The 27181-nt window shown below is 39.8% G+C and overlaps 1 protein-coding gene across 1 annotated transcript in view; it reads left to right on the forward strand.

The window, feature by feature from the left end:
- The window catches only part of cacng8b (calcium channel, voltage-dependent, gamma subunit 8b), a 47380-nt gene continuing 20199 nt past the window's right edge, over positions 1-27181 (forward strand). The window contains exons 1-2 of the mRNA XM_041793442.1: positions 1-208; positions 24209-24488. The gene's annotated coding sequence lies outside the window, so the exon portion shown is untranslated. The remainder of the gene's footprint in view (positions 209-24208; positions 24489-27181) is intronic.

Consider the following 27181-nt stretch of genomic DNA (forward strand, 5'->3'; position numbering starts at 1 on the left):
CACTGAACATCCTGTCCCTCGCGTGCTTCTTATTGCCATCAACTCCCATCATCCCTTTTTCTATTTATTTATTTATTTATTTCTGCCTCGATCGACCCGTTATTCAGCCCATCCATCGTCCACCCCCCTATCTTCTCTTTTTTTCCCTCCATCTCCTCCTCTATGGGAGTGCGACGCGCTGCGAATCTGTGAGATAAAAAGCCTGCAGGTAAGACCTCCACGAGCTTTTCTTTTTGTGTCTAATGATCATAATTGCACTGTGTCATTGTTGTTTGTACTTTGCAGCTTAACGGATCAGCATTCATACTGTGTAATTTACACGCCACATTGATTTGTTTCACGTTGCCAGTAAGTTAGCCCACTATACTGACAGAGCAGACTGGAGAATTAACTGAACCAAAATAACACTTCTCAGTCCTGTGCCTCCTCTCTGTTTAAATGATTATTTTCCCACCTATTTCTGTGGGCCTATAATAAGCGTTTGCACCGTCTATTATGCAAATGAAAGCCTTTTAATGGCTCGTTTGAAGCTTCCGTTGCCCCCTTACTGCAGGTGTTTGGGACTAAAATGTGTCTTGTATGTGCTGAAATGGTCCCGCGATCAGGACTTATTAGTGTGCCTTCATGTGTGATGTGTGTCCCAGTCCACATAGTTTGTCTCTGTACCGGCCGCTTGATGCTATAGGCGTCCATTTTCCACCGTGTAGCCTCTGCAGGCAGCCTGATGTGTGTAGCTTCCTCTATTAATGAATACACCGCAGTCTGCATCACTATACTCGAGCTTTGCACGCGCTCAGTGCCCCTGATCTTTGAGCCTGTGCGTCTGCACAGCTTCTGCTCCCGCTGGACTCCTCAGTACCTCAAGCTCCATGTTGGACCTGAGCCACATCATCATCATGTCATCATGTGAGACTCATCTTCTATGCAGCCCACTGTCTCCTCTCACCTGTGATCTCACTGATCCAGAGGTAAAAGGGCACCAAACATCTGGCGCCTGAGCAATCATTCATTTTTCATCACTGTGGATCACAGCTTGCCTAAAGGTGTAATAAGATGTGCTGGAATGGAAATGCTGAAGGGGTGAGGACTGCAGTGTTCAGGAGTTAGCCTACCTGTGCACTGATAGTGAGTTGCAGTGGACTGCAGCCTAAAACAAGTACAACTCTAAATATTTCCTCTCTCATGTGATGCTTAATAACAAGATTCAATCACTTGTGGCAAGAGAGGCTTTTACCCTCAGAGTAGTACGAGTGTCCAGCAGCACCTGCTCCTTTATCGCTGGTGCAGAACTTAAGATCTCCCTTAATGTGTGCAGTGTCACAGAAACTTTTACAGCATAGCATTTATAGGTCAAGTCCTGATCTAAATATGTTGGTTCTGACTGAAAATAAAAAGTAGGTCCTGTTTTTTCATTATATTTAATGTAGATCATCACAGCTAACCTTAATTGCCCTATAAATTAACTCCTGTACCTATGCGTTTCTGACTTGTCATGCCTGTGTTAGTTTTAAGCTTACTCACTGTTGCACCTGAAAGGTTATGTAAGGTGATGTGCAGCAACACATCAAACATTTTTCCAAAAAAAAGTGACCAGAAAGCAGCATTTCTACCTTCATAGTGCAGCTCACTTCTCCATCAGTGATTAGTGAATCTTTCATGGAGGTGTGTCTGGCCCCTCCATCTGTTGACCACGCCCCCTTAGCCCCTCCGCCTCCCGCTTAGTAAACACCGTCTGTACTATGCATGTGATGTGTGCTCGGCCTTGATGATCGTCTCTGTAGATTTTGGAATACTTTCAAAAACCCCTCTAAGATCTGCTGTTTACGCTGTAAGGTGACTCACTGCAGTCAATACTGGTAGATGCGTAGCCCACACAGGCTGTAGTTGTTGTTTTAGTGCTGGCCAAATCATAATCATCTAATAAACACCAGCAGTCCACAAATATTGAAACTAAAGTCTCCACATTTTTGAGCATTTTGTCATGTTATGCTTTGATATTTCACTCTTATTTTGGCGGTCAGATCTGCTCTCCCTCTCCCTCTTGGTTTCTTGCAATTCTGCCAACATCACATCTGTCAAGTAGCTATTGTTCTGTGGATCAGTGGCTTTGCTTCTTTTCTTGATGGTTTTACGATGTAACTTTCTCCTTACAGACTCTGCACAGGAGAAAACAGCACTAACACAGATACATCTATTTAAATGTGATCTCGAGAGGTGTTATTATCAAAGTAATTTCATTTCTACATGAGCAACACCATCAGTAGGAAAAAAACATATGACAGTTGCTCTGTGGAGCAAATTTAACCTGTAATTGTACCTAAAAGAATGCAACAGCTCTAGCCTTTGCTGATTCAGTAACATTACTTATAATTCCAGCACACAGAGCTTTTATCCAGAGCTCTCTAATTGACTCCTGTCTCAGTGGCTGTGACCCACTCATCAATTAACCTCCAGCTTTGGTGTTTTAAGAGCTTCACTTGAGTTAGCGCAGCCTCTGAGAGCCCCCGTATGAGAGCCTGTGATTGAAGTGCATGGTGTCAGTGATACATTGGAGGTAATGTGTCTATGCAGAGGCGTAAACATACAGCACAGCACAGCGCTACAGCATCTGAGTGTGCAAACTGGACTGTGGGTACGTTACAGTTATGTGTGACCAGAGCCTCCTCAGTCATCACAACAGGCCGGAGGTGTGTGTGGGAGAAAGTCTCAGGAAAGTGTGCAGTATTCAAAACCAGTTTTTATCAGACACTCTCATCTGCAGCTTCAGAATTTAAAAAAATAGTGCTAAATAAGTGATGTGAATTAGAGTTGATAATGAAAGATCATGATAGGGATCAGAGGAAGTCATTTCATCTAACTAATTTTTCAACTAATAATAAAAGAGATGTATGGCAAACCTGCTGGCTCTTAAAAATAGATAAAAGAAATGATGACTTGCCTGATATGAGTTATTACAACTTTCACTTATAAGATACAAAGCCCTCAGTATTAGGTCTTCCTTGAAACATTTTCTGGAGTGATTTAGGTTGTTTTAACTAGTCATAAACTTTAGGATAGTTTCAGCCCGGCCAGCATCTGAGCACATTTGACCCCAAAGTCTGATTCATTTGATCCAAGGAACACAAATGTACCATAAACAAGAGAGATGTAACAGTATCAAAATCTTACAGTACGATAATACCGCAGTAGCAAGTCCACCACATGGTTTTGTTTCGGTGTCCAATAAAACCCCAGTCCAAACTAAAATAAAGGCTTGAAAAAAGTGACATCGGTTCAATTAAACAATTGCACTTTGATTATTACAATATGTGCAAAAAAGTCCAGCTGAAAATTGCTGTAGGTCTTTGGCAATATATTCGCTGATACACCTTGTGATCTGCTGAACACTCATGCTGTTGTGGGGCAGTGGGATTGTGACCACTTCCTTCAGAGTCTTTTGGCCTGGCCGGATTCTGCTCCTCGCATCTTCATGAATCGTTTCAGGGTGACGATTTGCCAAGTGGCTCTTTATGTCACATGTTTTCCCCATCAAGTGTTTCACCAGTGTCTGGCACTGCCTGTGTACTGTTTTTTTGTTTGTTGGTCACGTATTCTCCTTTTCTCATCTCTTGACACCAGGAGACCAAGATGCTTCCACACATCAGATTTTAAAGTCGCTCAAGCCTCCACAATCTCAAAAACTGTGTAACTCTTACCGCTTGTTGTATCCACCATTTTCACACTGATACACTATATTGCCAAAAGTATTCACTCACCCATCCAAATAACTGAAATCATGTGTTCCAATCACTTCCATGGCCACAGGTATAAAATCAAGCACCTAGGCATGCAGACTGTTTCTACAAACATTTGTGAAAGAATGGGTCGCTCTCAGGAGCTCAGTGAATCCCAGCGTGGTACTGTGATAGGATGCCACCTGTGCAACAAGTCCAGTTGTGAAATGTCTTCGCTCCTAAATATTCCAAAGTCAAATGTCAATGGTATTATAACTAGAGATGTTCCGGTTCCCATTTTCCTTCCCGAAACGATATCAATAACAATGTGTTGGGTATCGGCCGATACCGAGTACTGATCCGATACTAGCATGAACTTTCTGGTCTGACTGTGCAGACTAGCATATTATTTTTACTCTTAAATGTTAAAATAACAATAATACAGGGGGCTGCATCACAGGCTCTCTCTCTCTTTCTCTTATGCTCTACCCAGCAGCATGACGTGATTACAGAACAGCCTGCAACTGGCTGACAGACCCAAACAAATATGGCGGTTTAGCATTCGAGTTAGCATTGGGGCTAGCGGTAATAAATGATCGTAATTCGATTAAAGTGGATAAAAAGACGTTCAATGTCAGGTTTACTGATGTGGATTTAATCATTAAATTCCCCCAAAGTCACACAAGTTCCAGGCTTGCTGAAAATGCTGCCGCAAGGAATTCAAAGGCATCAATAGTGTCAATGGGACGACACATCGGATAGCTTCAGCAGGAATATCAAGTAAGAGGCAGCGATGTATGGTTCAAAAGTTTTTTAACTTTTGATACACTGTGTCACTTTTTGTACTGTATGACAGCGCCCGTCTGGAAGGCGTTTAACGATCACATTCAGAGAAAAACTGTCACACAGCCACTAATCTTTTTCTGCTGCAGTGTGTCCTCTGGTTCTTCTATGCTGCTCTGAAAACGGTAGCCCGTGCATGACGTGCTTTCCGGCAGCAAAGAAGAATGATTTCTGGTTTATAGCGCTGACATTTAGCGTGGCCGAATGAAACCAAAATAAAGCTAAACCAAACGGTATCGGATTGGTGCATAAACTCGCCAGTACCAATACCTGCATTTAAAGCAGTATCGGACGTATTTCCGAGCTTTGTTATGGGTTGTGCACACCTGCAATTTAGGCTTTAATTAATAAAGATAATAATTATAAGTACATTAATAATCAACCAATTACTCATCTAGATACTTGGGTGCCAACTAATGAAAATAAACTTTATTTCTCTAGGGTCACAGATGGCCTAGTAGTTTTAGGCATTGCCACATCAATGTAGCCAGCCCAGGGTTTAGTCTGGTCTATGCCTACTTTCTTGCATGTCTCTCATCCCTGTTTCTGATTCTATCCACTGTCCTCCTCTATAATAAAGGCATAAAAGCCAAAAAAGATATCTTTGAAAAAAGCTGAATTCTTTAGCCGAGTCAAACACATCCCTATCTAAGACACATTAGTTGCTTGTTAAGTTTGAGGGTTTTTTTAAGATGTATTTTTTTGGCCTGTTATGTCTTTATCATCGATAGGACAGTGAATAGGGTCAGATTTGGGAGTACAGCAGAGAGAAATAATAATAACATATAACATGCAGGAAAGGATCCATGGTCTAGATTTGAACCAAAGCTGCCACACTGAGGGCAACAGCCTCTGAACTCTAGGCACACTGGTATAACTGCTAGAGTACTGGTGCTGCAGTTTTACTGTATTTTGACCATTTTTCTTACATGGCAAGAATCTAACATAACTCATGCCATGTTACAGGTAATATTATTGAACAGTTATGGGGGGGATTGATATGAGATACATCACCCCTGTTAACAATACTACAACACAGAGGTTGTGAGATTATTTATTTAACACCCTAAGATCATATCATACTGCATAATGACACGTGATTACATGAGGGCCTTTCTTTCAGGGGTTTGCATGTTCTCCCCATGGGTTCTCTCCATGTACTCACATTTCCTCCCACAGACCAAAAACATGCTTAGTAGGCTCATTAGTGAGTGTAAATTAACCATGGGTGTGAGTATGCCTGGTTGTTTGTCTCTGCATCAGCCCTATGATTGACTGGCGACCAGCCCAGGGTGTGCCCTGCCTCTCACCCAAATGACAGCTGGGATCAGCTCCAGCCCATGTGACCCCAGACGGGATAAGCAGCATAGATAATGGATGGAGAATACTAAATGCCCCTTTAAAAGCCAAAGTGCAGGATTAGAATATTTATTTAAAGCATCGTACCTCTCACCACGCTTTATCCCATGTTTTCTTTTCAACGCTGAAGGGCATTTCCCACCATCTTCTTCCTCTACTTTTATCCTCCTGTCAACTTCCTCTTTGGCCCATTAACTTCTGTTCATGTTTCTGTCATTCATGTTATTAGTGGAGAATCCATGAAGAAGTGAAACAAATAGGCCAAGAACTCTGTTTAGAGCAGAGGTCCCCAAACTTTTCAGGCTGGGACCTCCTCCTAGTCTCTGGAGGTGCTCAAAATCTAATGTTGCTCACAGCGGCTCAAACTCCTTTCCTAAAACTGGCCTAAAACAAAACACAAGATCACAATAGCATAAAAACCATAGTATTATTTCATATATTTCATTTATTGTAAGGAAGTGCACTTTACCATGATCAACATTGCTGATCTGAGCAGCCTTTTTAACTTGTGCACCTGCTGGTTATAAGTCAACTTACTTTTAAAGGATTTTTTAAAATTTCTGTAATTTCAGCATAACTCTCATGATTATGCTTTTATTTAAACAGAAATCAGTGCATTTCCCTTTGACAGCCGTTGGTTTAGACTATGTTTTATTAAATTACAAGAGGAATCTGGACCTTTACGGTGGGGCATTTTGGGCTCATCTGTTGCAGACATCTACAATGGGGCGACCCCGACTGTGGTGCAGGAAGTGACGTACTAACCCTTGTCGAGTTTTTCCATAGTTTGTGGTGTTATTTTTTTACTTTATCCCCCCATAGAGGTCAGCAAACACTTCCTCATGTAAAAAACTAATTTGTGGTAACAGTGATTCCATAATTGTATCACGAGTCAGGATAACAATATCATGTTGTAGCAATATTTTGTCCCACGCATGATCATTAATGATGACAACAAATGGACAGCAAAATGACAATCTACATTAAGGGTTTCTACTCATGAAATCTGCAAATCTTAGAGATGTGTTTCAGGTTGTGCACACTTCTTTGTGCATGTGCTTTAAAGCATATGTTTAAGGGGCCATGAGCATCAGGTCATCCAGGCACTTTATTTTAGGAACCCTTTTAGACCAAGGTGTTTCTGTCACTTTCTCCTCCAGCTCTTCTGCTTAAACAGGCAGAGAAATGGTCACATGCAGTAAGAGGATCTTCATGGGCTCCTAACACGGTCTTAATGGGAAATCTGCTTCACATAGGCTTGCTTTTTAAAGATGACCTATTTTATGATTTTATCATCATTTTGACAGTTGTTGATGTTCGAGGCTGCGCTAACGTGCTCTAATGCCAAGGTTTTTTTAATGTGTTGATGTTTTTCTGTGCACCTGTGTGCGTGTCTGTGCTGGCATGCATGTCAGGGTGCAGAGACACACGTGTGTGTTTGTGCCAGCTGTGGGAACTCAGCTCTGAGCTCAGGTGTGCAGCCGCTCTTCATGATTAAGGAGAGCAATCATCTCAGCTACAAAGACTCTCTGCTCTGAATTTTCAGCCATGTTTTCTTAATGTTCACTGCTGCCATCGAGCACTCAGAATAGAATACGCTGCTTGTGTATTTTTAGAGCTGTCATCAGAAGTAGGCCCAGTGCACTTTTTTTTCTTCTGGTCAAGCATTAGCTCATTTCATTTTCACTTCATTTTTTCTCCAGGACATCCAACAGTTGCTGTTGACTTTTTTCTGTATCTTACTCTGAAAACATTCCCACATGCCCACACAGAAGCTCTGCTTTTCATATGTGTGGACAACTTATTAACAGACGTAATCATTTATTCAACAAGCGGTTTGGTCGTTGATTTATGCAATGAATAGCTAATGGAGCAGCTGCTACAAAATTATAATCTCCTGTGTGATTTATGGTTGCCGATTGGAGCCGCAACTCAATGGGTAAGCTTGTATTTTATACGAGGTGTTCTGTCATGCTGCGAATGAGTCACACAGGTAGATCTGATTACAGCTGAAGTTTTCTGACAAGTGAGGGCCTGGTCCCGTAATGGTCCCTCTAGCAGTTAGCTTCAGAAGCTAAGCACTGGCTTAGCTTTTGGGATGAAGTTTTTGTTTCTGTGGTACATTCTGCTGCAGTTCATCAGCCTCTGGCAGTCCCAAAGTCATATGTGTGTAGCAAGCATACAATAATGGTATCACAGAGAGGGTTAGTTAATCCAGGAAGCTTAAATAAATGAAAAATGTAAACATAAACCTACAGTATATTCCTTAATCCAATCATAACTTAATAACTAGAGCCACTAGTTATTGGGAATCACTAGCGGCCCCAGGATACGATATTATCACGATACTTGGGTCAGGATTCTATATCATTGCAATTTTAAACATTTTGCAATACAGTGAGTATTGCGATATAATATATTGCGATATTTTGCAATCTATACCATTTTTCAACTGTTTGCTGATTTAGCATTAGTCTTGCCCTCATGTTTGTCGTATTTCAGCAGTATTTTATTTTCCTGTAGCACTTCTTGCAAACCTCACGTCCATCTCATTCGTGCCCTGCTTGCATTCCTGATGTCCTTCCCCTGGTGCTGCCATGTTTGTTGTACTAACTTTCTCCTGCTGTATGACCATCACCTCTGCCAACTTCACTGGACAAACATATTTTTTCCATTAGCAATTAATTTGAAAAAATCAATACTTGGTGGACGAGATGATACAATATTTTGCCAAACAAAATATCGCAATACTATGCTGTATCTATTTTTTCTCCCACCCCTACTTCATGTAAAAGCAATGCCCTCAACAGTGTGGTTTAAGAGCTCTGCAAAGATGTAATTGCTCTCACTTAACACTGTCAGACTGACATTTTAAAAGATAATCAAAATCAATGCAGCAGAACAAAAGATATTGTTTTCTCTTTTCCACACATTATCTATCCTTGTCACACCAGGTGCTTACATTACCCACAAGGCAACTGGACTGCTGAATGTTTAGTCAGAGTTTCTAAAATATTATGTGGTCAGCAGCTAAGGCAGTTTCAAGCTGAAAGCCAAATGATGAGGGTTGTAAAAGTCTGGCTTCTAACTCTACTCCTACAGCTTTGTAAGTAAGAGACATCATATATCCTGATGTCTGCAATATATCAAGCTCCTGGAAAGGTTTCATCCTGTTCCTCTAACACGTGTGGCACACAAGGGGTCCCTTGTTCATATTAGGCGCTTTGATAGACACGGGGAAGCTTCTTTGATTCACATCATTAAAGGTGGCCAAAAGATAGCCATCCATTCTCGTATGTGATTTGTAACACAGGACTTTGTTTCCACTATAGTCGTTTTATTGACTATTGAAAAGTGATGGCTGTATTCTGCAGGCGCCCCCACAGTCAGGTTAGACAAAAGCTGGTGTGACAGCTGAAATTTTTGTCAAACCCCCACAGTCAATGCACAAATAGAAGCTTCAGACCTGTGGTTTTTAGCTTGTTAATGTCCTCCATTAAGAAGAGAAGTTTCCCCCAGTGGAAGGAGGGAGGGTATTATTTAAACCCATTTAGGGTATTGCTGGTAGAAATGAGTTTGTTTCTAAATGTAGAGGACAATGTCTCCTTACCTGACTTTAAGTCACTCTGTACACTCTCACAAAAACATTCATCAATCATCTTTTAAAACTTCAGTAATAGGGCTGGGCAATATGGATCAAAAATAATATTTCACTATCTATCCTGTGAGAAAATAAAAATCAGTCAGCTTTCAGTCAAATCCACATAAACCAGGTGCAGGTAAGCTGATACATAAGAAAATATCAGCAGGGAAAGAAAAAGTGTAGGCATTAAGGTAGGAATATGTGTAAGTACATTTATGCACCTGAAGATAAATATGAGCACACACTCTTGAATGTATATTTGGTACATGTAATCATGCATATAAAAGAATGTACGGTGGCCGTAAGGGCAAACGGTCTGCAAAAGTAGGGCCCTATGAAATCCATTTTATTTTTTTCCAAGTTCCGTTTTTTCTGTTTTAATTTTTTGGAATTACGTTCTTTAGCTTTTCCACTAATGTTAACATAAAAGACTGTCTTGTTAATGTAAATGAATCAAATTTTCACTAATTAATTAGAAATAACCTTAAATTTATTGAAAAAGGGCCACAATTGGCCCAGGAGCCGTTGTTTGGATAACCCTGATATAAAATAATTATAACCAGTGTAACAATCAGATATTTCCAACATTTCAAGATACATTCACATGTATAATCACATCCTAACTGATGTTTCTAATGTAAATGAAGAAATCCTTCTGTTCTCTCAAACACAGAGTGGTAGTAACTTAATAATAAGGTCACATTAAAGTGAGATGGTTAAAAGTAAACCTGTTACCTAAACTACTCTTTACTCTCTCAATATGTAACAGTCCATGCAGTTTGATTATGCATTGTGTTTTACTCCCGACTGTAACGGTTCTCTCCTCATCACTCCAACCTCGCTGTCAGTCCATCTGGCTCATATCAGAGCTCTACGTTCATGCAGACACGTACTGGCTCATTAAGCAACTAAAGGGAACTACAGTATCTACAGGATGAATTATTAAGCTAACTGTTACTCAAATTTAACCTCGTTTAGACTTCATAAAATCTTGAGTCCGTCCGACTTGATTTTGAGCCTATGAGGGTTGAGCGGTGCGCCTTGTGTGAGGTGAGACACACCGCTCAGGTGGTGTGGTGAGGTAAAATAACTCGAAGCACGGATGAGTTTTCTTGAAGGTGCCACATTATGTCCCACGGTACTGCCATGTATGGGGCTACGTGATGTTGCCAGTGTTTCGTGAAGCCGCTTTGACATGCTGTTATTGTTTAGGAGGGGACAGGGTGAGTGTTTGTGAGGGAGGGACAAGTTGCGCCCCGCTTTAGGGTGCACTCACACTAGGCCATCCGTACCGTGCCTGGGTCTGTTTCAGCCTAAAGTCCTAAAGTTTTGTTCAGCAGAAGTGCTTGATCAGGCTCCAGATTTTATGCTGTGAGCGACAATTTACCGCTATGAACTGCTTTCTCTCCCTCTCTCTCTCCCTCTCCCTCACTGGTCTCTGTATAGTTAAGGTAGCTACTGATCCCAGGTCAGGTAAAATAACCTGGTGTCAGATCAGATATCGTATAACTCTGTTGCTATTTTACAGTCTAAAACCAATATTTATATATACTGAGTCATCAACACGTCTAAGTTCATCAACGGTGGAGGCTTTGTGTTATGACATCGGCGCGTGACGGTGCTCTTTCTAAAAAAAAAACACAACATTTCAGTCAAATTCATCCAATTTCCGCGATTTCTGCATTAAATTGTAAATTCTGTTTTTATTGACCAATTCCGCGATTCCATTAATGCGGAAATCATAGGGCCCTACAAAAGCCAGATGCACTCTAAATGAAACAAAACGGCTTCAGTAACAGAAACGCTTCAACTTTAGAGATTCAATCAAAAGTCCAAACAAACTTTAAAAGGGAAAGGTGATGCAACTGACAAAATGTCTCCAAGAATGAAAAACAAATTCATGAACGACAAACGCGCTTCTAATACAGAAATGATTCCACACTCAAAACCAGAGGTGTCAAAAGTATTCACATTCATTACTCAGGTAGAAGTATAGATACTGGGGTTTAAAAAGACTTCTGTAGAAGTTGAAGTATCAACTCAAGCTTTTTACTCAAGTAAAAGTTTCAAAGTACTGGTTTCAGAACTTCTTAAAGTATAAAAGTAAAAGTAATGTAAAGGAGAAAAAATTCTATTAAGGACAAAAGCTTAGGCTGTGCCACAGGGGCCACTTCCATTCTACCATTCCACTGCATTCCATTCTACCATAGTGCACTACCCTACCTCCCCAAAAAAACATTTTTCTAAAGGCCATAATGACTATAATGCTATATTAAAATGCTAATGTTGAAAAATTTGGGATGCACCTGTTTCAGCCACATTTATGCCCATTGAAATGAATGCATTTTAGTACAATGCAAATACATTCAAGAACCATATATTTGTACTACCAACCTCACTGGTGCTTGGTTGGGACATTTCGCTCCAGTTCTCTTGAGTCTCTGCCACAGACATCTTACAAGGCTCCATACGTCTGCTATTTCCTTGCTGGAGTGTGACGTGATTTGTGTCATGTTCGAAGGTGCAATGGATCGCATACAAACCAATAGGGTGTCAGAACGGTATTATGTTTATACTTCTCATCCCAACACAATTAAATTCACTCTATCCAGATGGTGCTATTTATCTGGATAGTTTTGGGGGGGTTTATTTGGGTTTTTTGAACGATGCCAAGCGGGAATGAAAACAAGCTGAAATGAAACAGCAGTAACAAGGCTTTTTTTTTTAATGTAAGGAGTAGAAAGTACAGGTAATTGTGTGAAAATGTAAGGAGTAGAAGTAAAAAGTAGGCTGAAAAATAATTACTCCAGTAAAGAGAGAACGAGCCGAGGACGGACTTATGAATGTGTTTTTAAAGTTATTATGCGGTAATAATACTCATTACCAGTATGTAGTTACATCAGGGTGCGAACACCCCCCCCCCCCCCCATCACCACCACCGTAGTTATGATTCCCCTTCTGATGATTTTCATCTCCAGGGGGTATATGTTTTATCCCTGCCTCTGCTCAAACTGAATGCCTCCCACTCTGGTCCTCTGTTCTCAGCATTCACTATCTGATTGAATCTTTAATGAAACTTGATCAAAAGTAAAGATTAATGTTCTGATACTGTGGTCCAATTGTCACAAATGGCCTAAGTTCTCACACTGGCAAGTGAAACTTTGAGTCTAAGTAAATGGTAGTATTTTAAATGTTTATGTAATGTAATTTATAGATGATAATAATAATAATAATAATAATAATAATACATTTTCTGTAAAAAGTGCTTTTAAAGTGCTGTACATAAAGTTAGAATAATGAAAATAAACATTTGATAATAAGAATGTTTCAAAATCTAATTACTAAAACTAAAGAAATGCTGTGATTAATCATGATTAATCACAGCGTAGTGATGTGATTAACTTGATTTTTTTTTAATCAATTGGCAGCACTACTTTATTTATATAGCACTTTTAAAAACATGGGTTTACAAAGTGCTTTGACATGCAGAAAAACAGAGCAGCAGTAAAATAGCAAAAGTAGCAGTAATGGTAATAATAATAAAAGTGGAGATAAAAGGTAGAACGAAGAATAAAGGAATAAAAAGGAGTAAAAACGACATCACATCAAAGCAAGTTTATAAAAATGAGTTTTAAGAAGTGATTTAAAAGCAGTGACTGTTTCTGCAAGCCTTTTCTCCTCAGGTAGGTCGTTCCAAAGTTGAAGGGCTCTGATGAAAAAGCCCTGTCACCTTTAGTTACAAGTTTCGACTTTGCAATGACCAGGAGGCCCCCACCCAAGGATCTCAGGGTGTGGGCTGGCTCATAGGGGGTTAAGAGTTCTGTTAGATATATTGAAGCCAAGTCCTTCAGTGTAAAAGTAATGAGTAAAATCTTAAAATCACTTCTAAAACTAATAGAAAGCCAATGTAAAGATGCTAAAATTGGGGTGATGTGATGTCATCTGTTAAAACCAGTTAGAAGCCTAGCTGCTGCATTTTTGACAAGTTGGAGGCAGGACAGAGATTTTTTGGCAATACCGGGAAGAAGTGAGTTGCAGTAATCTAGGCTAGAGAAAATGAGGGCGTGGATGACTTTTTCCATGTCTGACTGGGAGAGGATAGGTTTTAATTGGGGGACACTGCACAAGTGAAAGAAGCATGACTGTGTGATTTAATTGATATGTGCTGCAAAGGTGAGGTTAGAATCAAACTGAACTCCTAGATTTCTGGCTGTTGATTTGATATTTGATGCAAAATAAACCAAGGCTATTATTGATTATGTTTGAATCATTTCAGATTTTCAGTCTTTCAATTGTAGAAAGTTCTTTGCTAATAGTTAATGTCAAACAGGCAGTCTTTTACAGCAGCTAGGCTTCTAGTAAGGGTGTCAGAAAATATCGATACACAAATATATCGCGATATTTCACGGCACAATACTGTATCAATATTTTAAAATTCAGTATTGATATTTTTTAAATTAATAATTAATTTGTTGGTGCAGTAGTTTGTGGTGTAATATCACCCCCTGACCCCTAGTCGGCGGCAGGCACTGCCAGCCAGCTATATGTGGACTTGTTTTGGCTTCCAAAAGATTAAAGACGGTGCACACTTATACAGGAGTCAAGTCATTTGTACGATATGCCACGCCAGAGTGAAATACTTGAATACACGATGAACCTGAGCGTGAGACATCATAGCGGTAACTTAGCCGCTAAAAGCTAACGTTAAAAATGTCTGCTGAAGCTCCCGCTGATTTTTACTCATGTAACCATAATTACCCTGTCAATACTTTGTTTTTTTTTGGTAAGGACCTGTGCCATCATAGTGTCGTTAAGAATGACAGCTTGCGTAGTACAATTAAAAAAACACTGGCTCATCACGTCATGCCCTCCTCACAACACAGTCCATCAGTCCCTAAAGCTGGACATGAGGAACAGTCTTCCTCTACAAGCACCTTGTCATTACAATAAGACATGCAAGCTGATGTACCATGGAATATAAAAAAATTTTAGTGCATTTACTCTACTGACTTATTTTTCCACTTTTCTTTAGAAAATTCTTAAAGTATTTTAATTCATGACAACAAATGGGAAAAATCCTCACCTTTAAATTGCACAAAAAGAGTTAAAACTTTAGATGATGCAGGACCATGTATTTTATAATAAATCAGAGGTGTGGACTCGAATCGCGCGACTTGGACTTGAGTCAGTCTCAAGTCACAATTTTGATGACTTTGGACCCGTCTTGACAATATCATCAAAGACTTGCAACTCGACTTGGCCTTTGACATCAGTGACTCGGGACTTGACTCTAATCCGATGACTTGAAAATACTTGAGATTTTCAGTGTGTTGAGTAAAATGTGCCCCCATTCAAAGTATTCAACTAACACAGTGATACTCAACCCACGGCTCTCAAGCCACATGTGGCTCTTTAGTGACCAGTTGCAGCTCTTTTAAGGCTTACTTAAAAAAATCCTCCCAAAATCCTCTATAAATATAAGTCTACCCAAAGAAGACAGACTTTAACTTCCAAATTCAAATAAAAACGTGTATATTTTTACAGATGTGTGCTGGACGGAGGAACGTACGTAAAAGAGCGCAGAGGAAGTCCGCTAGTGGCTGGTGATGATGACTTTTACGATGCTCATCATCATCAACGAGCCATCATCAACGATTTTAAAATACTGTGAAACTGAGTAAAACTTGTCCAAACGTGGGTGTTTAATTTGATCTTAAACATACTAATGATAAATACTGCCAAAAGGGCAGAAACAGAAAAATGAAAGCAACAAACTGGCAGGTCAGAACGATTTGTGAGGGGGAGCTGCAGGTGTGAGGCAGGGCCGGCTTTAGACATTTGGAGGCCCAGGGCAAAGACCAATATGGGGACCCTCCCCCTTTAGCTAAAAGCAATAATAATGAGAGGAGAAAAAATAGAAAGCATTACTTTAAGTGAACAGAGTCACATAACTACAGTAAATGTCCAAATGTTAAATACAAATACCCAAACAGACACCCATGATTCATCAGCTCTTTTTTTGTTTATTCACTAGGAGGCAGTCATTGTCTTTACATAATTTGAGGTCTTATAACTTACCACGTAACACATAACTTGAGGTTAAGAACTGGTTATAACACCTTAAACCTAATGCTGACCAGTCAAACATGTTCACTTACAAACACACACAAACTCTATATATTCACTCACTCACCTATACACAGACACACACTCACCACACAGACACACACACACACTCACATTAGATGAGTTCAAATGACTGTACATCTTCAGAAGTTCATTTGTTGTTGCACGGCTTATATAACTGATTATATCCTGAATGCTACGTCAGCACTCTTTTTCTGTGTGATTAAGTTCTGGCACACTGGTCTTATTTTATTTTAAAAAAATAAAACAATTCAAAATGCAATCATTGTATTTGTCAAATTTAATAGTTTGTTACATTGTTAAAATGGTATTTTATTTGGTAAACAGTGCTTATGACCTGTAAGGACTCGAAAATTTCAAGCCTATGACTTCGGACTTGACTTGACTTGTCTCATCTTTACTTGAGACTTGACTTGGACTTGCATGTCTTTACTTGAGACTTGACTCCAGTCTTGGGATTAAAGACTTGAGACTTGCAAAACAATGACTTTCTCCCACCTCTGTAATAAACCATATAATTTTTAATTTACATACTATACATATAATTTAAATATTTTTTTTATAATAGCTTAATTCTGTTAAAATCCATATTGACTTAACATTACATAGTTATTTATTTCTATAAATAAACATGTATACATACACCCACATATATACAAATTTACATATAAATTACAAAAATATTGCAATATATCACCTCCCTCATCGTATCGCAATATATCGATATTGGCACCCCTGTATCAGCCTCAATTTTTCTGCCCAAGCATGCCTTAAAGTTCCCCACTGTAGTGTATTTATACCACTTGTCTCATTTAAAAAAGGTTTACTAAACAGCAAACACATAAAAATTGGCCTTCTGTTTATGGTAATAAAAGGGAAATAAAAGATTTCTCTAGAAAAATAATGTGATTCAACTGAGTCTGACAAAAATCAAATATTTCCTCTGAATTAACATTAATAGACCAAAAGAAGTGTATGCACTCTGTAATATCTACTTTCTTCTTCTTTAGCTCATATATGGGTGTAAGTGTTTGTGCAGGGCTGTGAAGCTGATATCAGTCTGCAGGTCAGGATGTAGAGGGAAACTTTAAGAGACCAGTAAACATCACCGTCTCACGCCTTTGCTCTCTACTTGCAGGAAACACCAATGTTTACACATGTTTTTGTATGAGAGGCTAACAGGAGAGTTTTGGTCTGAATTAATTGCTTTTCACCGAACAGCTGTGAAGTGATTAGGAAATAACATCTCTTTCTGTGTCACTGCTCTGTTTTAACAACAGGACACTAGCACACACTCACTCTTGATCATATCGTCTCTTTTCATCTTTGCTCATGGCACTTTTGGGTTGAAATACTAATGTCTATTCTTTTCTTTTCAAACATTTCAACTTTTGGCGCTATCCAATGTAAAAATAACAGACATTGTATAGTTAAAGCTAGTGTTGAGAAAGTACTTAAAAGGTTGCCAACCTTATAATGAAACCAGTATCATGACTACGTATCATGTTCCTACACACTTGTAAATCCAGTCTAAGGCTTTTTAAGATCTGAGATGAGAAAAATAAATACCTCTCTTGCGTGGCAAACTTTTAAAAATGTAAGGCAGCAACAAAACACCTGACAAGGCCTGAATTTTCTGATTTAACATTCTGTTTATGAAATGTCAATGTATAGGACAACACATTTTTGGAGCTCATAAACGCCAAACTTTGATGATTTCTGGCACATTTAATGCTTCTATTATATCAATGTGTTATATGAGGATTTTTTTGTAAGACATTTTTGCACGTGTGCTAAACTGATTCTTAACAGTTTAAATATTAAGCACAATAATGGTCTTCAAAAAGGAAGACCTGTTGAAATAATCACAACAAGTATAAAAAACAAGAGGGTGTGTGTTCAGTTACAAATACAGTATTATTATAAATAAAAAAAGAACACTTTTTCCTTTATAAAGCTTATATTCCACTTAGCTTTAATTAGTGATTTTTAACGTCCTTTTTAAACTGAATAACTTTATATAAGACACAGATCACATAAAAGAGGTCTGTTTACTGTTTTAACACCTAAAAAAAGACTATCTAAAGCTAACCAAACATAAAGCCAAACATGAATAAATATTAACTACAGGTTTCACCAAAAGGGGATGAGCTTGTTAATGTTGGGCAGAAATACATTAAAAGTTTAAAAACCTTAGAAACTTTGTAGCTAACTCTTCCTCTCTCTCTTTTTCTACATCAGTAATTGGTTTTAGAACTTTTCAGATGATCTGTCTTGTTTTTGCCATTCAATTATTAATATGCTGTGTTTAATAATTGGTCAAGAATGCACGTGGTGATGCTTTTCATGATACATCAGAGTTTTTAAATAACACAATAAAATGCTGATTTGTCAATGTGAGATCACTATTTTGTCTAGAACGTAAGCCATGGCACTAAGTATGAATTTTTGAAGGATATCATGGCTCTTTATTCCACATAGAGAGGGGAAGAGATGCAGACATGAGAGAGCAAGTATGAACATAAAGATAAAGACGTGTCAATCCTTACTGTACAGCCGTCATGTTGCTCCAACCCTTTTTCCGCTGGCAGTCTTAAATAATGATGACTCCTTTCTGGGTGGTTAAACACTTTTGTTTTCTCTTCTTAAATTATTTCACTTACATCTCTCTAAGACTTAAATCTCCTCTATGAGCCTGCTCACACAGAGGGGCATGGCTGACACACAGGTTATGTACAGGCAGCAGTGCTAAATGCCATCATTTGTAACATTGACAAGCACTTTGCAAGGGCCAGATCTTACATCAGGATTATTTAGCCATGCATTTACTGCATAACACAACTTACAATTTGAAATGTGTCACTCAACATTAAGTGGTTAGGCTGCAGCAGCTGATTTGAGAGGAGCGTTATTGTGAATGTGTAATGATTCCAGATTTCTCGAGTGTAGATTAATACCCAAAACATCACCTGTGTTAAACCTGTTAAAAGTAACAGGCGAGGTTCATATTTAACATTAGACATCTTCCTTTCTCATACATTAACGAGAGGGATGCTCAACCTTCTTCCTCTTCCTTTTCTTCTCTGTCTGATCAGCTGCAGATATGCACAGGTGACTCGTGTGACCTCAATGCCTATCGGAACTTAGGGGAGATTGTTCACTTGTCCATTAGTCATGGATAGCTACAGATCTAAAAACTGTTAACATATACAGTATTTCCCCTGGCGTGCCACTGGATTACAGGATGAAGAGCTCTGCAGTTAGCGTGTTGGCGTAGAAGCAGTGCAGTATGCTTTTAAGGGACATCAGGAGGTGATTCACAAATTATCAGAGGTCCACAGGTAAGTCCTGTACAAATAGTGTTTCAGTAAATGTGCCTTCTAAAATTTAAGACCCCTCTCTGTTAAAAATAAGACTTGTTACGGCCTTACATTTCAACTGTCCAATCAAAGTTTTTTAAAGACTTCAGGGATGATGTTGCATGTCATATTGTGAGTTGGGTGTATCGTTGCATCCCTAAATGCCAGTAATTAGTTTGGAAACATAGAAATTACCCAATGAAACACAACTTCTAGTCTCAATGAAAATAAAGTACAGACAGAGATGGAGCATTCACAGGGCTAGTGTGGCTCAGTTGGTAGAGTTGATCATCTCGCAATCAGAATGTTGTGGGCACTCTATTTTCCACTGATGAGGACTGACACAACCCAGGTCGTGCTCTGGATGTCCTTGCATATTACCAGGGGCATAGGAAATTAATCTATTGAAAAAATAACAAAGTCCACATCTTCAGGGTGGAGTAAGGGGTTGATGTGGCAAGTAAGCATGGCCTAGGACAGTGGTTCCCAAAGTGGGGGTCACAAGACCATGACGGGGGGGGGGGGGGTGTCACGGGATGCTTTCCATAAAACAAAAAGAAATTTTATATGACCTAAAATCATTCATTTTATCTATTATTTTAAAAAAGATTGTTAAAATAAGTTCAAATTAAAATCAAAATGTAGTTCTTAAGTGATATGTTTGCTTAAATACAAGTGAAAGTTAGAAAGACTACCTAAAATGCAACTCTTGTACATGATGTTTTATGCATTATTGTGCGCTTTATCCACCTCAAAGGATGATGGGGGTCCTACATCTCTGACACTGTTTTTTGGGGGGGGTCACAGGCCAAATAGTTTGGGAACCCCTGGCCTAGGGTGTACTGTCCAGTCAGGTAGTAGGGTTGACCCAGACTTTGGTCACGTGGATCAGTGGGTAGAATCTGTCATACCACAGGCAGAAGGTCATGGGTCCAATCCCCTGCTTCACCTCTTACACCTAATCTCAGTTTGCTCCCACTGCTTTTTCAGTGGCATTTAAATGGGTATGGATGCGTTTGAATGGGATTAGCTAACAACGATGGTCAATTTGCTATACGGTGTGTGTGTGGGTAGGTGTGACCTGTGGTGTGAAAGTACTTTGCCCATACAAGCTGAAGTTCTTTAACCATTTCATGGATCTCATGCCTCTGTACACCTTTATAGAAAAGTCCTTTTTCCCCAATATTTTACATTGTGTAGCAGTGAGTGAATTCATATTCCACTTTAGGTGTGTTTCTGTATAGCAAAGTTTATTTTTAAGCTTGTTTTAGAGTTACTACATTAAAAAGGACAGCTTAAATAAAGTACTGTATGGATTTAGATAGTGAGAAAAACAAAAGACCCTCTCTAGCGAGTCAAATGACAATATTCCTCCTCTCTGACCTCTTAATACATTTTTTACAGAGCCTCGTTTAGTTAAACTGTCTTTTTTTCTTGCCCTCTTGTTCCTTCACGCTCTCTTGCGCTCATTCCTATCGTTCCCCTCTTTCTTAATTATTGGTGGAAAATAGAAATTACAGATAATTAAGTGACAATTATGATCTTCTACTCAGGGGACTTTTTACTGGGGGAATAACTTGGTAGGTTATTGTTAAGGTCATTCATTAAATAGTAAAGTCAAAGACCACACACATCCACACACACGCCCGCACTTTCTCACACACACAGGCCATGCACAGACGATGGATGCTGCATTTTCAGGCCTTAGAGATAGCATAATTCCTTCAGGACACACATTTTCCTCTGGGAAAGGCAGTATGTTGATAGGGTTGGAAGGTCACACTACACACAAACACAAACATGATCACACTGACTAGTTCTCCTGCACGTATGAACCCACAATGTGTAAATAAGCCCCGCTGCTGTGGTGTCGTTGACAGTTTACATAATAAGGAGCCTGAACGCAGAGATTCAAGGCTGACTGTCTAACTGAGAGGAGCAGAGGGAAACATTACTGGGATTCAATAAGATCGGACTCGACCCATCCTCAGATGCACTTGAGAGGAAATCACACGTATAAAACCACACACACAAACTCATCTCTCCTTCCATGCCTTGTTCGGTTTCTGAGGAGGCTCTGTTTTGGGTCTTACAATGCAAACAGGATGTAACCTATTTTGATCACGGTGCCATATTGCATCATCAAATATTAACAGCCTTGACTGCACTGCATTATGTCTGCTTAATAATGTTTGTTGAATAACGTGGGCTGCCTTATCGTGCCGTTGTATTTCTCCTTAGTTCATCAAGAAAATGCTCTGAGAAAGGCTCTACTTGTCCTTCTCTCTGCTATTTTATTGTGTGTGTCTGGGAGCATCTGTGTCGCTCGTCCACACACAAATCTATTGATAGACCATTACCGCACTGGTCTGTCTGTCTGTCTGTCTGTCTGTCTCTGTCTGTCTGTCTAGGTGTCACAGTCAACATTCATGCTAGTGATTTGAAATATTCCCCTCATTTCTTCCATCTTTGTTCTCTCTCTTCTCTGCTTTTCTCTCTCTGCCTCTTTCTCCCTCTATCTCTTCTCTGCCCCCCCCCCCCCACCCCCCACCCCCCTCGCTCTATGCTGATCCAGACTTTGGAATTCAATGTTGCTATGGTAACAATGTCGGGTTGGTCCTCTCTGCCTCCCCCTCTTGCTCCTCTTATTCAGGCTAGATGCAGCACAACTTGCTCTAGAGTCATTCTGTCTTTAGTCTGCAAATACTGTCACTTCTGTGATTACTCTAATCTGTGTTTACACTGTTGCAATATGCTTCTACAGTACTTAAATCAAGCATCTGTAGAATAAAAGGCACAGATTATTCATTCAGTCAACCAACAGAAATGTGTTTGGAACTATTTCCCTGTTCTTTCATCCATTTAACTCATTTTAAACTACAAGAATAAGAATCTACAGTCATGCTAGCAGATCTGCAAGGCTGCAGTTAGGTATGCTGTTGTTAGCTATATGCTAAAGTCAGCAAGCTCAGATGATTTTTATTTGTCCCAAGGCAAACATGAATATTTGTAGCAAAATTCATATATATCAGTCCAATAGATCAACATGCCAAGGTAACGTTGAAGCTATGGGAAAAAAGTCATGAAATCACTCCAACAATCACTGTGATTAAGCCCATCAAGACCAAGGATGTCCTCACAACAATACACATCAGTATCTCAAGTACAGAGATCACACACTTAAAAGGAACCCTGCACGATCAGACAAGTTCGTCTTGTTTGATTGATATTTGTATGTCTCAAGTGTATATTAAACTAAAAAACTCACTAAATATACCACATATCTGTATTTTGAGTACATTTCAGCTCATAAACTCAGTAGGAGACCGCCATGTTTTGATCCGAGCTGATAGTGTGACGTCACATTTCCGCAGCGCTCCTCTCCGTTGCTAAGCAGTAACTGTGTTTCAGATGGTTTTTCTGCTTACAGCTGTTGCTGCCATGTGTTTGCTGCATGTTGGCTTTGACTCTTTGGCCATAGAGGGGCTGTATGTATAGGAGAAAGAAGGAAGAAGCGTATAACCCAAGAAACGTTCCCACAGGGAAAGACGGCATTGGGAATATTGTGCTGTGAGGATTCTTCAGTACACCTGGAACTGGGAATCTCGTAAAGGCGGAAAGAATCATGACAGAAGAAATTTTCATAGGGGGCTAATTATTTTGTCCTCATCTGTATGTATTTCATACAGAAGTTCAGTTCAGTCAAAACAACAGTTGAGACCAGCACAGGCTCCAAGATAACTGTGACAAATTTAGGCAAGATTCCCCCTTTATGACTATAGTTGGTAAACGACTGATTAAAGTGGTCTTCTGAAGTAATCCTAACTGATTTTCTTGTGGTGTTTTGTATGTTTAAGTGATCTCTCTCTCCTGGACCTCCTCAGAAGACGATCAAAGCAGCTCCAATTGTAAATTGTAAATTGTAAATGTGAAAGGTAGTGATGGGTCTTTAGGTGAGCAATGTGATCTGGATCATGTTTGAAAGACGTATTATATCATTATTACTATTACAGTTAGCATTCTTATATACCTGTGTTATGTAGTTGATTAGTAGGGATGATCTTTTCTCCATGCTACTGTACCACAGGTACACCATGCATTGCTAACATTTGGCAAGTCAAATGAAGCCAAACTGGTACCCAAGTTAGGACCTGTTTGGGAGCCGGCTCTTTTTGCTGCGGGGAGCCAAATGTCCTGGATCACTGATAAGAGAAATTCTCATCACTGATGAGCAGGATTGTTGCAGGATTGTTGCAGGATTGTTGCAGGATTGTTGCATGAAATGGAAAAACAGCCAATCAAAAAGCAAGCTGAAAAAAGGACGATGCACAACAAACATCACCATGGCAACGATAGTAAACCCAAAGCACAAAGTTAGATGGCCATCCAACTTGAGTGTTTACTATATACAACCTGTACTGTAAAACATACCACAGTCTAACTGACAAAGGAGGAAGCTGGACCGACATTGCTGGTACCACACAAGATTTGTAGTTATGAGTGTGGGGACTGAAGGGTTAGTGTGTGGCGTGCTGTGTCGGTCATCTGATTGCACACCACACACTTCAAGAACAAAATGGTCAACTCTGTCATCATATGTCGCTATGTGAGGGGTTTTTGAAAGAGTTAAGAGTTTAAAAATATTTAAATGTGTGCCACGCTTAAGGCAACTTACATCCAACCTAGAGTTTAAGTGTATATGCCTGACACAGATGTGCTGTCTTGTAATTTGAGTTTGACAGAACACTGTCATAGATTTATGAAAATTCTGTCTCATCTGGTCAGTGACTGTGCTGAGCTGATCCTCATGAGAGCTACAGCTCATCATTCTTATATGTTTTGAACTGTTGCGCCAATACTGCTGCTCCTGATAATCTCCAAAAAGTAATCCATTGTATTTGTCTGTGGTTTGCATTAAAAATCTTAAAATGAATTCACAGTGTATGTTAACTTCTGTTTAAAAGGGTGTGGGAGTGGGGGAGGAGTCCTTAGTTGGGTTGCTTTTGGAGCCACAAGCAAGTGCTCGAGGAACTTTAGTTCTAAAACTTTTGCATGTGTGGTTTTTCAGGCTTTTTCTCTCAGCCTGTGTATGTCTACGTCTTAAAATAAAATTAAGCATTCTTTGTTTTTTTGCTATTTTACAGCAGGAGAGCAGTGAGCATGGTGCCAGTTTCCTGCTAGCAGCGGGCCAACAGAGAGCAGGACAATTGTCCAAACACCAACCTCTTCCACAAAAGCCTTCAAGCAATAAAGACTGAGAGAGAGCATAAAGAGGCAAAAGACAGAAAACGAGCGCAAGAAGGAGAGGGGAGCAGGTGAACCCAGTCGATGGATGCTGTCCGGATTGAGGGGACAGCTAGTTCTTCACTGACGAGGAAAAGAAAGATTTCAAAATTGAGTCGAAGGATAGAAACTCGCCATCAGGTAAGTGTTGACTCTTTCTGAATGTCGTGTGAGAGCAGATATGCATCTTTGTATGTAAATGCACATCCATTCCCCTACAGAAATTATCAGCCATTATTTCTGAGCTTCTGATACAAAGTGTTCAGAACTGCCTGACCCAGACTTTCTTCTCCATCAGCTGTACATTGTTTACAGTGGCGTGCAGTCTGAGATGCAAGAACTGAGTTGAAGTTGAGAGATTATTACTTTCTGAGGGCTGGTAACTATGCAGATTCCTGTTAGTCAAAATCAAAAAAGCAAAGCTACGTAACTGGTGATTCAAATACCTTTAGCATGTGACATCACAGCATCTGTCCTACCCCAGCCCGGACAGCAATTTTTACTTACTAGATACCAGTGGAAGCAAGGAATCCTGCCTGGGCTTTATCAGCAGCCATAGACCTGGAGACTTTAACAACAAATAGACAAGTAAGATTCTTCTCTCTTCAGCCATTATCAGATGTCCTGTCCCATCTTGATTCTGATTGGCCATGGTGGGAGTCAGGGGTGCTGAAAAGGGGAGAATAAGGAGAAGGATTCTAGGGGCCCGTGATTGACAGGGGCCCAGAGAGGCCCCTAATACAATTTTTAAAACTGACAAAACAATATGACACTCAGTAACATGGCTGATAGTGAAAAAAATCCTGACCCTGAACTTTTTCCCAGATGGGGGAACGTATACATAGGAATGCCAATAGCGACAAAAGTACTGGATCTGACTGCAATATAGTAAAAGTCAATGATCGCTAAATGACGTAACCGCCTAATTTGCATAATCAGCAGTATGCATTTAATTGTAATGGTCGCTGCAGGAGAGAGGAAAAACGTCATGAGAGAGAGAAAAAAGTGAGTTAAAAGAACTTTAATATGTGTAGAACTACAAATGAACGTGCTTCTGTTGATTCTTGTTTTTATAACTTCACAATTCCAACCCTCCTCCTTTATCTGGGCTTGGGACAGTTAAAAATGACTCTAGAGATACTCTGGCAGAGTTACTTTAATTTTTATTTTTAGTTTATTATTCTATTTACTGTTCTATTTTTCTTAGAAAGTTAGTTTTCTTATGTTTGGTTTAGTTTAAAGCCTTATGGTCCACTTAAAAGCCTACACCAAATCCCTGTGAAACATTAACATTTTTGACCATACCACTTATAATATGTTTATATATATATTTATATATAAAGTCTTCATTAACAATTTTAAATTGACCAAAAAGAGAAAACAGAAAAAACAGTCACGGGACCTTCACAGCGCGGTTAATTTGCAGTCTGGACATGGAGGCGTGAGCATCTCCTGCTACAACTGCAGCTGAGGGGGACGCTGCGTGAGGATTGGGCTGCCTGTGAGTGCTGTTGGACAGGGAGGAGCCGCACGCCAGCACCCGCAGAGCAAAAACGATGTGTGCTTTCACGTCAGAGTCTCCAAAAGTCTCCAGTAACACCAGAAAAAGTCGCTAGATTTGTCGCTAGTCACTTTTTTGAAAAAGAGTCGCTAGAGGGGTCTGAAAACTCGCTAAATATAGCGACAAAGTCGCCAAGTTGGCAACACCGGTAGGGATTCATCAGCAGTAGATACACTGAACAGCAGAGCAGGAAATCAACCTAAGCTTTGTCTTCCACAAGACCCGCCTCCGCTGTCCTTCTGATTGGCTAGTAAGCCTAGTGTGACCCCCGCTCTACTTCTGATTCACTAGTAGGCCTAGTGTGGTTGATGGACAGTGTCAGTTATCTTTATTGACTCGGGACTAGACGTCAGGCTGTCCCGCATAAACAAGCTCACAAAAGTTTATTTAGTTGATTTTTTTTTTCACAGCATGCAAACGCCACCATGCTGGAAATCCAGCACGGTGCCGGAATACTATAACCCCTGCAGCAATAAACGTACAATCACACATATATTTTATTTACAATGTTTCGGTAACACTAAGTTTATTTGTTTTGAAAATTTTCCGCTGGCCAATGGGCCGGCTGTGGGGGGGCCCAGTAAGATTTCTTTTCATAGGGCCCAAAATCCCTGGCGGTGCCCCTGGTGGGAGTAGTGACATTGAGGAGTGAAGCTCTATTCCAAAAGTAAAAATGTATCCATTAGAGGTCCTGTCGCACACGGTCTTTCACAACTCCTTCATTCCTGCTTCTTGCATCTCACACCCAGCTATTCTGTTGCAGCTTTCCATCTCTTTGCCAAGATGACCTAACATCATATGTTTGTAGTTTCTAAACACTCACAATCACTATTTTTAAAATAATTCCTTGTTGTGTTTTGCTGCTCTGGCTTTTGGTGGCATTACTCAACACAGCCCCCACAAGTAGTGTTGGTATTGCAACATTTAGTCCATACCCGTTTGCTCAAAGAAAACGTGCACAGAGCACAGACGTGAAGTTCCGTCATGCTTACAATTTAGAGCATAAAAGAGCCTTTAAGTACAGAAAAGCCTCATGACAACACTGGCACTTCCTCCATCCACTGAGTGACATGGTGGTAGCCACACGTCTGCAAGTGGTCAATAGATAAGCTCTGGGATTGCATTCTGTGTCTTTTGCCTTATACATTGTCAGTTTTCCTTCAAAATGACAATGCCTGCCAAAACAGAAACCTGGAAATTTTCAACACCCAAGACCATGTCCCTTTCTGACTGTACTGTAGTCATTTATACAGAATCTGTTTTCAGTGTTTAC

Source organism: Cheilinus undulatus, linkage group 8 (genome assembly GCF_018320785.1).
Source record: "Cheilinus undulatus linkage group 8, ASM1832078v1, whole genome shotgun sequence".
Lineage (NCBI taxonomy): Eukaryota > Metazoa > Chordata > Actinopteri > Labriformes > Labridae > Cheilinus > Cheilinus undulatus.